The following is a 13,424-nucleotide window of genomic DNA, read 5'->3' on the forward strand; positions in this document are numbered from 1 at the left end:
GTAAGTGGTTGAATATACTGTATAGCAACCGTTGTGTGAGAGTTGTTCCATTGTACATTGTGTACGTAGTTTCCATGAACTGTGTTTTCTTCCCTACTATGGCAGGCATTCTAAATGCAAGCTCTGGGTGATGTAACAATTCTGGATATCTTCCTTTAAGTTGGATCCAACAGAGATTGGAAATCACATTTCAAACCACCATAAAGTGACACATTAAGAAATATTCAAATAAGGCTTACACCCTTATAACTCAAAGTTACCCAAAAGAGAAATGTACTCTCATGGAGTTGATGGTTAATTCAAAACAATACACACAAGTATAAAATGGCGGGAGTCAATTAAAAGAGACACTGAAAATAGTCAAGTGGCTATTGGAGTTACGCTGTCTTCAGAAAGAATTCATACTCGTTGACTTACTCCACATTTTGTTACAGCTTGAATTAAAAATGTATTAAATTGTTCTCACCCATCTACTTAAAATTCCCAATAATGAAAAAGTGAAAATACTTTAGAAACTTTTGCTAATTTATTGAAAATAAAATACAGAAATCTAATTTACATAAGTTTTCTCCACCCCGGATTCAATACTTTGTAGAACCACCTTTGGCAGCAATCACAGCTGAGCCTTCCACTCCTGGATTGTGCAACATTTGCCCATTATTCTGTAAAAAATTCAAGGTCTATCAAGTTGGTCGTTGCTAGACAACCATTTTCCAGTTTTTCCATAGAATTTCAAGTTGATTTAAGTCTTGGCCACTCCAGAACATTCATTGTATTCTTGGTAAGCAACTCTCGTGAAGATTTGACCTTGTATTTTAGGTTATTGTCCTGATGAAAGGTGAATTAATCTCCTAGTATCTGGTAGAAAGCAGACAACTAGGTTTTCCTCTAGGATTTTGCCTGTGCTTAGCTCCTTTCGGTTTCTTTTTTATCCTGAAAAACTCCCCAAACCTTAACAATTACAAGCATACCAGCCCCCATTATACTGCAGCCCCCATTATACTAGAAAATATGACAGTGGTACTATGGTGTATTCACCAATGTATTGGATTTGCCACAAACATAACTCTTTGTATTTATAACAAAAATGTAATTGCTTTGCCACACTCTTCGCAGTATTACTTTAGTGCCTTTTTGCAAACAGGATGCATGTTTTGGAATGTTTTTTTCTGTACAACCTTCCTTCTTTTCATTCTGTCAATTTGGTTAGTATTGTAGAGTAACTACAATGTTGTTGATCCATCCTCACTTTTCTCCTATCACTGCCATTAAACTCTAAATGTTTTAAAGTCCCCATTGGACTCCCTGAGTGGTTTCCTTCCTCTCCAGCAACTGAGTTAGGAAGGACGCCTGTATCTTTGTAGTGACTGGGTGTATTGATACACCATCCCAAGAGTAATTAATAACTTCAACACGCTAATAGGGATTTTCAATGTCATTTATTTTTACCCATCTACCAATAGGTGCCCTTTTTTGCAAGGCATTGGAAAACCTCCCTGGTCTTTGTGGATGAATCTGTTTGAAATTCACTGCTCGATTTCGGGACCTTACAGATAATTACGGACGTGCTACCTTGTCCCAGACCTGCTGTTATCAACTCTTTAGAGACAGCAGGAGCGGTAGAGATACTCTGAATGATCGGCTATGAAAAGCCAATTGACATTTACTCCTGAGGTGCTGACCTGCTGCACCCTCTACAATCACTGTGATTATTATCATTTGACCATGCTGGTCATTTATGAACATTTGAACATCTTGGCCATGTTCTGTTATAATCTCCACCCGGCACAGCCAGAAGAGGACTGGCCACCCATCAGAGCCAGGTCCCTCTAGGTTTCTTCCTAGGTTCTGTCCTTTCTAGGGAGTTTTTCCTAGCCACCGTGCTTCTACACCTGCATTGCTTGCTATTTGGGGTTTTAGGCTGGGTTTCTGTACAGCACTTTGTGACATCAGCTGATGATGTAAGAAGGGTTTTATAAATACATTTGATTATATTTGATTTTGTGTGGGGTACAGAGATGAGGTAGTCCCAAAAATGAAAATGCTAATTATTTTTATTACTTTAGCAAATTTTTACTCCTGAACGTATTTAGGCTTGCCATAATTGAATAATTTTTGACTCAATACGTTTCAGCTTTTCATTTTTTATTAATTTGTAATCATTTCGAAAGACATGATACCACTTTGACATTATAGGGTATTGTGTATAGGCCAGTGACAAAACAAATCTACATGTAATCCTTTTTAAATGCAGGCTGTAACAACAAAATGTGGAAAAAGTCAAGGGGTGTGAACACTTTCTGAAGGTACATTTAAGTAAAACTCTGCGAGTTGGATATTTATTCCATTTAGTGTAGTTTTAACTCCAAAAATAACACCATGACCAGAGTAGTTAATACCAAATGGTGATGGGACATTTAAACCTCAAAAGTGTTCAATTTGACTACATAAGAGTTGAATTAACTCTTGCGATTTGACTGTGTAGATAAGTAATTAACCGTTTGATAACATCTTTATCTACTTTCTGCAGTATTTATACCTGGCCCCCATGTAATCAGTTATCTAGAAAAGCCCTGCAGCGGTGTGTTATACACAAACGCCTCCACACAAAGGTGTTTTAGTGATAATGATGAGCAATATACAAATCAGGAACTGGTAGTAAATGTTATTACGAATCAGGAACCTAAACGAAATGGAGGTGCCTGTAGTAGATTTGATATCTGCCTATTAGTGAACCATCTGTCTTCCTCCTCAGGTGTATGTCTTTGAAAATAACATTTACTACCAGAAGGATGTCAAAAGAAGCTCTTGGAGACTGACGTCCTCGGGACAAGAAGGAGTGGTCTTTAATGGGATCGCTGATTGGTTATATGAAGGTAAGACGGCCGCTGTTCTGATAATTATGGTCAACAATGGTTAATGTCCATAAATGACAATATATGCACAATCCACTACTCTGAAATGGCTTCCTTTCTGTTTTTGTCCTGAGTCTTGTCTTTTGTAACCACGAATAGTAAAAGGAATTCATGGGTGTCAAGCATAGAACAGGATTCATACACACAATCGACAAAGATAGTATTTTTAGAGCAGATTTAATTTTATGCAGGGTTGGGGAGTAACGGATTACATATAATCTGTTACATGTAAGGAATAACAAAAAACAGTCACTGTAATCCGTTACATTAACAGCAAAAACATTATAATCACATTACAGATACTTTTGAAAAACTAGAATACTTTTACAATCAGAAATGTTTGAAGAAAAAAATTAAATCTGACACTTCTTGATTTTCTCAATGACATTCAAATCAGCATTGAAAAATGCCGCAAGTTTAAGTTTGTTCCATCTGAGTGAGTCTAACCACAAGTCAGAGACAACTATGATGACACACCAAATGGGTTTGATGGATCGTGGGAAAAGAGCAGGAATGAGCTTTTGCAGGCTACAGTCCAAGCTGTTTCTTCTAACGGTGCGACTGCTGTCGGCATCCAAAGATTATCCAAGCATCATCTACAGCGATATGGTGTTGTGCCGAAAATCTCCCCCCTGCCAGAATCCCCCCCCCTTTCGCGTGAAAGCGTACGCATTCAATTATTCATTGCTGCGACTTTGTTCCTAGTTGAGATTTCACAAGGTCATTTGCCGTTGTTCTGGGATTGATATGCACTTTTCGCACCAAGGTACGTTCAACTCCAGGAGATAGAACGCATCTCCTTCTTGAGCGGTATGAAGGCTGCGTGGTTCCATGGTGTTTATACTTGCGTACTATTGTTTGTACAGATGAGTACCTTCAGGTGTTTGGCTATTGCTCCCAAGGATGAACCAGACTTGTGGTCTACAATTTTATTTCTGAGGTCTTGGCTGATTTCTTTTGTATTTCCCATGATGTCAAGCAAAGAGGCACTGAGTCTGAACGTAGGCCTTGAAGTACATCCACAGGTATGCCTCCAAATGACTCAAATTATGTCAATTTGCTTTAGAAGCTTCTAAAGCCATGACATCACTTTCTGGAATTTTCCAAGCTGTTTCAAGGCACAGTCAACTTAGTGTATGTAAACCTCTGACCCACTGGAATTGTGATACAGTGAATTATAAGTGAAATAATCTGTCTGTAAACAATTGTTGGAAAAATAACTTGCATTGCACAAAGTAGATGTCCTAACCGACTTGCCAAAACTATAGTTTAAAAAAAAAGAAATGTGTGGAGTGGTTGAAAAACATGTTTTAATGACTAAGTGTATGTAAACTTCAGACTTCAACTGTACATTAATTATTCATTTCAGTTGCCTATCCTGATGTGAAGTTTGTTCTATAGAAAGTATTTGACTCTAGCCACAAAATTAAGGAAATTAGAAGGGTGGGGGGGATTTCAGCAAGGCAATATTCTTGTCTGCCAACCCCCCCCCCCTTCTAATTTCCTTAATTTTGTGGTTAGAGTCAAATACTTTCCATGGCACACACTAGTGGTCAACATGAGCTATCAAAATGATTATGAAGTGTGCCAGGCCTGCAATAGATATTGTTCAATTGGTAACATACATTTGTCTTCTTCTAATGCCTCTTAAGGGGAAAGTAATCAGATTATCTTACTGAGTTTGGGTGATCCAAAAGTTATGCTGCTGATTACAATTGGACAGGTAACTACGGATTTTATTTAGAAAGTAACCTTCCCAACCCGAGTTTTATGTTCGTTCATTATGGGAAGTACATTGTTATTACGATAGGTAACTTAAAACCAATTACAATGACTATCCCCCAAATTTCCAGCTATTTTTACATATTTTATTGAATTGGCCAATGGAGTGAAAATGCTGATAATTATGTCGTCTCCCACATTATTTCTGCCTTCTTGGCACTCCTACTGCATAATGGTTCAGCCTCTCAGATTCATTCTACTCAACACACTTTGTACATGCAGACAGAATTGAGCAGTACACATGCACATCATTATTTCTGGAGGAATAAAAAAGTGGAAAGAGAAAAGGATAAAAAAAAAAAAAAAAGGCTGATCATTCAAAATAAAAAGAGCGTCCTTGCATTTTTTTTAAATTCTAAATACCTGCCGAACGTACAGTGCTGTGAATATATTTTGTCATGCTTCTCAGCTCAGTGGCTTCATGATTTGTTGTTTACAGTTTTAATGATATAAATTGATTTAAATAAATCAAATCAAAGTATGTCACGTGCGCCGAATACAGCAGGTGTAGACCTTAGTGAAATGCTTACTTACAGACTCTAACCAATAGTGCAAAAAAGGTATTAGGTGATCAATAGGTAAGTAAAGAAATAAAACAACAGTAAAAAGACAGGCTGTATACAGTAGCGAGGCTATAAAAGTAGCGAGGCTACATACAGACACCGGTTAGTCAGGCTGATTGAGGTAGTATGTACATGTAGATATGGTTAAAGTGACTATGAATATATGATGAACAGAGAGTAGCAGTAGCGTAAAGGAGTGTTTGGTGCGTGGTGGGTGGGACACAATGCAGATAGCTCGGTTAGCCAATGTGCGGGAGCACTGATTGGTCGGCCCAATTGAGGTAGTATGTACATGAATGTATAGTTAAAGTGACTGTGCATATATGATAAATCGAGAGTAGCAGCAGCGTAAAGAAGAGGGTTTGGGGGGGGGGGGGGCACACAATGCAAATAGTCTGGGTAGTCATTTGATTACCTGTTCAGAAGTCTTATGGCTTGGGGGTAAAAACTGTTGAGAAGCCTTTTTGTCCTAGACTTGGCACTCCGGTACCACTTGCCATGCGGTAGTAGAGCGAACAGAGTATTTTTAGGGCCTTCCTCTGACACCGCCTGGTGTAGAGGTCCTGGATGGCAGGCAGCTTAGCCCCAGTGATGTACTGGGCCGGACGCACTACCCTCTAGTGCCTTGCAGCCGAGTAATTGCTATACTAGGCAGTGATGCAACCAGTCAGGATACTCGATGTTGCAGCTGTAGAACCTTTTGAGGATCTCAGGACCCATGCCACATCTTTTTCTTTTTTACTGAGGGGGAATAGGCTTTGTCGTGCCCTCTTCACGACTGTCTTGGTGTGTTTGGACCATGATAGTTTGTTGCTGATGTGGACACCAAAGAACTTGAAGCTCTCAACCTGCTCCACTACAGCCATGTTGATGAGAATAGGGGCGTGCTCAGTCCTCCTTTTCCTGTAGTCCAGAATCATCTCCTTAGTTTTGGTTATGTTGAGGGATAGGTCATTATTCTGGCACCACCCGGCCAGGTCTCTGACCTCCTCCCTATAGGCTGTCTTGTCGTTGTCGATGATCAGGCCTACCACTGTTGTGTCGTCTGCAATATTGACAGAGTTAGAGTAAATTTACCACTTGGTATAAACAGGTAAAAAAAAATATTCTCCTTTTATTGTTTTACAGAGGAAGTGCTGCACTCTCAAGTGGCTCATTGGTGGTCCCCTGACGGGTCCCGACTGGCCTACCTCACCCTTAACAACACCCTGGTACCCAACATGATCCTGCCTCGCTTCACTGGCTCCCTCTACCCCAAGGGCCAACAGTACCCTTACCCCAAGGTAAGAATTTAGCCAAAAATACACTTTCAACCCTAGGTAAGAGCTGGGCCAACAGTGCCAGTACCCCAATGTAAGTTAGTCTAATCAGTATTGGGTCTAACAGGGGATACCTAGTCAGTTGCATAACGGAATACATTCAACCGAAATGTTTCTTCCGCATTTAACCCAACTGCTCTGAATCAGACTGGTGGGCCGCCTTAATAGACGTCCACGTCATCAGCGCATGGGGAGCAGTTGTTGTTGGTTAACTGCCTTGCTCAAGGGCAGAACTGCATTTTTCCCCACCTTGCCAGCTCAGGGAATCGAACCAACAACCTTTCAGTTACTGGCCCAACACTCATAACCACTAGGCTACCTAAATGATCCCTGCATTGTCTTTACTCCAGTGTAGTGTTCAAGCAATACTACCACTTCAAGGATGTAGAGCGTGTAAGGACACAAACAGCTGTCCGTAGAGGGTCCTTCTGTTGTACCGAGAAACAGGATGCACACAGCTATTGGCACTGACTGTGAAATTCAAATTCTGTTGATGAGAACATCCCCTAGAGCAGCCTTGTACCCAAAGCCCTCTCCTGGCTACAACCAAACTATTTCAGGGGGCATAAAGGAGAAACAGCTTCATATCAAAGGTGCAATTAATAATTCAACCTGCACAGGGCTTTTAAGGGTTTAGCTTTTTCATCCTGGTTAGAAAATCTTTTGTTTTATTCATTTCGACGCAGGCGGGCTTCCTTTGAAGAGAACGGCAATGGTGGTTGTAGAGATCTGTAGCGTGATGGGCGGGAAATGCTGTGATATGCCATGGTAAGGCGAGGTAATGCTCTCCCATCCTCTGATCTGAAGGGTTGGAGTGTAGCTAACCCTCGGAGAGGCGAGGGAGTGGTGGGGTAGGGGTAGCCGAATGTTCGCCTCACCCAGACCAAGAATGAGAGTCAGAGGTTTGTAGGAGGTAATCTTATTAATAAACCACATCAAGTTCTGATCGCACGCACACGACACACAATGAGAATGTTGCTCATACCCGCAAGAGAGGCAGGCTAATAGAGGGAGTCGACGAAAAAGCTAATGACTTGCCTTCTCCTTTCTTTTTTCTGGCTTGCTTCTGAAGCTAAGCAGGGTTGGTCCTGGTCAGTCCCTAGATGGGAAACCAGGTGGTGTTGGCGGGCCAGTAAGAGGCACTCTTTCCTCTGGTCTAAAAAGTATCCCAATGCCCCAGAGCAGTGATTGGGGACACTGCCCTGTGTAGGGTGCGGCCTTTCGGATGGGACGTTAAACGGGTGTCCTGACTCTCTGAGGTCATTAAAGATCCCATGGCGCTTATTGTAAGACTAGGGGAGTTAACTCTGGTGTCCTGGCTAAATTACTGATCTGGTCACCTAATAATCCCCAGTTTACAATTGGCTCTTTCATCCCCCTCCTCTCCCCTGTAACTATTCCCCAGGTCGTTGCTGTAAAAGAGAACGTGTTCTCAGTCAACTTACCTGGTAAAATAAAGGATAAATAAGATTTGGTGTACTGTATTTTGCCTGTGATATGCCATTCTACTGCATCTATTCTTGTTGTTCTCATCTCTGTGATCTAATACGAAGCAACCAACCATCACTATAACAGTGCCATCGAGAGACCCGATTATGCCAGAAAAAGGTCATGGTAGAGCAGGGCTATAACGGGTTTGGGATCTGTGGTACGGGACTCATCTAGCCATGTTAGACTAATGAACTGTATGTTTTAAAGGGGAGGACTGAGCTCAGCTGGGAGAAAGCAATAGCCTAGTTACGATGGGCCTCGAGAGCTGCTGCTCAACACAACTCTTCCGACTGGGCACACCATGTCATTTCAACATGGAAATGTGTTTACATTTGGTTGAGACGTCGTTCAATGACATTTCAACCTTTGTTCACCCACTCAAAAAGACAGCCGACAGTAATTTCTTAATTTCGGGTACTGAGTTTGAAAACTGTACTTGACTATTAAATCAACTACAGTACATTTAAATATCGGAGTGAGGTTGAGAACACATTGATCTGATTTGACCAAAACACACCATGAATTCAACACGCCATTCCATGAAGTGTGAATAGATGTTTAAAAGTAGTTGCCATTTTGTGACGTAAGCTTCTTTACATTGAAAGGATAAGAGCCCGAGATAAGAATAGGAAAACAAAATGTATCAACAATGACCTTTCTGATGTTGTACACTCTTGAAAAGCACCCTGATACTGTATGTAGAATAGAATTCTACTCATTGGTGCAAAATGTATCTTCCAGACTTTAGTAGGGTCTATACTAATCTTAGCTGTTGTTATTCCGTGCAACACAACTAGAGCAGTAACTTGGAACAGAATTGTGTAAACCTTTGTCCATGTAAAACTGTTATGCATATCTTTATTTTCTTATTATTAAAGAACAGTTTAAACACATGTATTGCGCCACAAAATAGATGAACAAGCCCAAATAATTTAGAAAAAGCCTAAAAATAATAATTTCTTGCACAAGCTTCTTGAAACACAAATGAGATATACAATAAACCAATAAAAAGACACTGTCGGAACGGGCTTTGATGCTTTTAACTTAAGAACTCTTTCATCTCTTTACTCATTGGCCCTCCCACTGCTTCCCTTGCAGGCAGGTTGACATTGCCTGTAGCATTTCTGCCTCTGTAGCCTTTGATTTGCCAAGACTCAGACCTGCTGTAAAGGGGAAAACAAATCCTTTGTCATGATTTGGACTCCACTGCAGGGGCATAGGCATTGGTGGGCCCAATCAGATATATATTTTATGCTCTTGTCAGTGTTCCAAAACGGGACATTATTTGTCTTTTTACCTAAATATGCAAACACCATCAGATTCATAGCAATCTGTGCACTGAGTTAGTCAGATTTGATGAAATATAACAGAACAGATGAATTGGAATGACATTCATTCTCACGGGATAGGCTGCCAAAAATAACTAACGGAAAGCCACACCCCAATTAAGCCACAAATCCCTGGTTTGAGGCATATGCTACTGTGCTTTTATAGCTATAAGCAACATGCCACTGCCTATTTCATTTAGCAAACAAGACCGCTCATAATCCAGTGCCTTTATTAGAGTTAACTAGGGCGATATGGCCGAGTCACGATATACAGTGCCTTGAGAAATTATTCATACCCTTTGACTTATTCCACGTTTTGTTGTGTTACAGCCTGAATTAAAAACACACTGAACAAAAATATAAAACGCAACATGTAGGTCCCATGTTTCATGAGCTGAAATAAAAAAATCCCATACATTTTCCATATGAACAAAAAAGCTGATATCTCTCAAAATTGGAGCACAAATTTGATAACATCCTTATTAGTGAGCATTTCTCCTTTTGCCAATATAATCCATCCAATTGACAGGTGTGGCATATCAAGAAGCTGATTGAACAGCATGATCGTTACACAGGTGCACCTTGTGCTGAGGACAAAAAAACTTTAAAATGTGCAGTTTTGTCACAACACAAGGCCACAGATTTCTCAAGTTTTGAGGGAGCGTGAAATTGGCATGCTGACTGCAGGAATGCCCACCAGAGCTGTTGCCATAGATTTAAATGTTAATTTCTCTACAAGCTGCCTCCAACGTTGTTTTAGAGAATTTGTAACCAACCATCTCGATTCGGTCTTATGTAGCAACATTTGAAATTGTGTTTTTTACATTGGATAAAAGGAGAGACAATGGTACATCATACACTGCAGTTGAGGAACAATGGGAAAGTAATTCTGCTTTGAAAGTTGAGAAACTTTCAGAAATTGCCCCTTGAATGTTTTGGTACACCTACTGGAGAGCTCCTTTGTCTACACACATTCAGCATTGTTCACACCCTCTTAAGCCTTAGTCCCACCATTTTTTTAAGGATTCACATGTGAGGCCATGTGCTAAAAACAGAGTGAGTAGTGTACCAGATTACTGTCTCTGGTAAACACACACACAATATCAAATAAAATGTACATTTATTTGTCACATTCACATGATACAGAAGGTGTAAACGGTACAGTGAAATGGTTACTTGCATTGTAGCAATATCAAAAACAAAGTGTCCAGAAAAAATATTTTATAAATATTTAATAATTATGATGCTTACCCGACACACTTGTCTAAATTGATGGGTCATGTGAAGGAACCGCTATAACCACCCCCAGCCACATCTAGCTAAGTGGATGGGTCACTATTCTCTAGACATGTAAACTTGAAATACAACAGATGGCCGTAATCAACCCCAGACATACCTGGATTACTTGATGGGTCGTGGAGTCTTTTTTGTTTAGACATGTAGCTAGCTACAAAAATTAACCGGCATAATCCCAATTTATACTGCTACCAATACAGATATTGTCATAACTGTAGAATCTGCAGGTAGCTAAAAAGCTAGGTTCAATGTCAGCTAGCAAAAATTAGGCTATAACTAGCAATGCAAATGGTTTTCTGATTTGAATATTACTACACAGATCATACATGTAACGTTAGCTAGCGAGCTAACATTCACTAGCTAGCTAACAGCACGCTTAATCTTGCAATTTAAACGACTTTCTGACAAAAGTAGAAACGTATAATATCTGAATGTAGCTAGACTCTTACCTGTATACATGGATGAACGCTTCATGACAGAACGGAACCAGTTACAGTAACTCTGTTTTGTTTGTAGCTACATCTTACATGCTGACCAGACCGGACACGTCGTGTGAGCGAGCGTCGCAAAATAAATGTAGAAATCCATGTTATTCAATTATTGCCCCCACACTGCTCGCGCACGCCAACGAGCGTCTGCGATGCCAAGGGCTAAAATCGAAGTCATTCCTATTTCTGAATCAGATCGCTCTGAAAGTCCTGCCTCTCCCATCTCCTCATTGGTTTATAGAAGCAGGTACCCATGTGCCATCTCCTCATTGGTTATACCCACGTGGATGATTGAAAGACAAACTGTGTTGCCGGTTGTCGTGGTAATACAATGAAAGTTTAGATGCGATCACCATATAAGTTCAAAGATAAAAAAGTCTGGAAGGAGGAGAGATGACTAGAAACGATTCGGTTGGCCGTTTTATGTGTGGATTAATTGTCGGAGTAGAGGTCCTTGTGCATTTCAGGTAAAATAACAACTCAATGTTTATATCCCAGGACAAATTAGCTAGCAACAGCAAGCTAGCTAAATAGGACAAATTCATGTTAGCTAGCAAGTGCACACGGGGGGGGGGGGGGGGGGTGTAACTCAGTAAAATCACTGAAATTGTTGCATTTATATTTTTGTACATTAATGATTTAACATTTCTCACCCATTTACACACAATACCCTATAATGACAGAGTGAAAACATGTTCTTAGATATGTTTGCACATTTATTGAAAAAACAAAATACAGCTCATTTCCATAAGTATTCACACACCCGAGTCAATACCTTTTGATGGCAATTACAGCTGTGAGTCTTTTTGGATAAATCTAAAAGCTTTCCACACCTGTACTGTACAATATTTGCCCATTCTTTTTAAATTCTTCAAGCTTTGTTAAGTTGATTGTTGGTCATTGCTAGACAGCCATTGAAGAAAAAAATTAGGAGGTAGATCAGCTTTAATTTTGCAGATAGATTATGGCTTCCATCAATGTAATTGTCTGCATCATGTCCAATATTATTATTTTAAATGTATATTATTTAACCTTACCACCCCTCCCCTAATTGGAGTAAACTAGTGGACAACAATACTTAGGCTTCCACTTTCAGCTTATACCTACATACATCTCACTGACAGTGTGTTTTACATTAGTTATCTTCTGTTTGTTTTTAGTCCCAGCCTTCAGCTACCTCCCATTTGTCTCTGAAGGCATCCCGTTTTGATTTCTAATTGCCATTTATTTTTCCATTGTGATGTTTCACAAAGTTCTGAACCTTTCTATTCTCATAGTTTATGTATATTGTAAATTAAATATAAACACCTTTGCTAAGAGTATTCTTATAGTATATTATTGATCGATTGACTATGACTTATCAAATCACACAGCAGTACTATTTTAATTGTCACGATCTTTTTCGAAACCACCAAGACTCTTTCTAGAGCTGGCCTCATGGCCAACTTAGCAATCGGGGGTGAAGGGCCTTGGTCAGAGAGGTGAAAAAGAAACTGATGGTGACTCTGACAGAGCTCCAGAGTTCCTCTGTGGAAATGGGAGAACCTTTCAGAAGGACAACCATCTCTGCAGCACTCCACCAATCAGGCCTTTATGGTGAAGTGACCAGAAGGAAGCCACTCCTCAGTGAAAGGCACACGACAGCCCACTTTAACTTTGCCGAAAGGAACCTTTTTATTTACTTTATTCATTTATTCAACTAGGCAAGTCAGTTAAGAACAAATTATTTACAATGACAGCCTATCAAGGCCTAACCTGGACGACGCTGGGCAAATTGTGCGCCGCCCTATGGGACTCCCAATCAGGAGCGGATCTGATGCAGCCTGGATGCACCTAAAAGACTCTGACCATGAGAAACAAAATTCCCTGGTATGATGAAACCAAGAATGAACTCTTTGGCCTGAATGCCAAGTGTCAAGTTGAGGAAACCTGGCACTATCCCTACGGTGAAGCACTGTGGTGTCAGCATTTTGCTGTAGGGATGTATTTCAGCGGCAGGGAATGGGAGACTAGTCAGGATCGAGGGAACGATGAAAGGATTAAAGTACAGAGATCCTTGGTGAAAACCTGCTCCAGAACTCTCAGGAACTTAGATTGGGGCGAAGTTTCACCTTTCAACAGGACAACGACCCTAAGCACACAGCAAAGACAATGAAGGAGTGGCAAGGGACAAGTCTCTGAATGTCCTTAAGTGACCCAGCCAGAGCCCTGACTTTAACACGATCTGAACATCTCTGGAAAG

This window comes from Salvelinus fontinalis, chromosome 19 (genome assembly GCF_029448725.1).
Source record: "Salvelinus fontinalis isolate EN_2023a chromosome 19, ASM2944872v1, whole genome shotgun sequence".
NCBI classification, from domain to species: Eukaryota; Metazoa; Chordata; class Actinopteri; order Salmoniformes; family Salmonidae; genus Salvelinus; species Salvelinus fontinalis.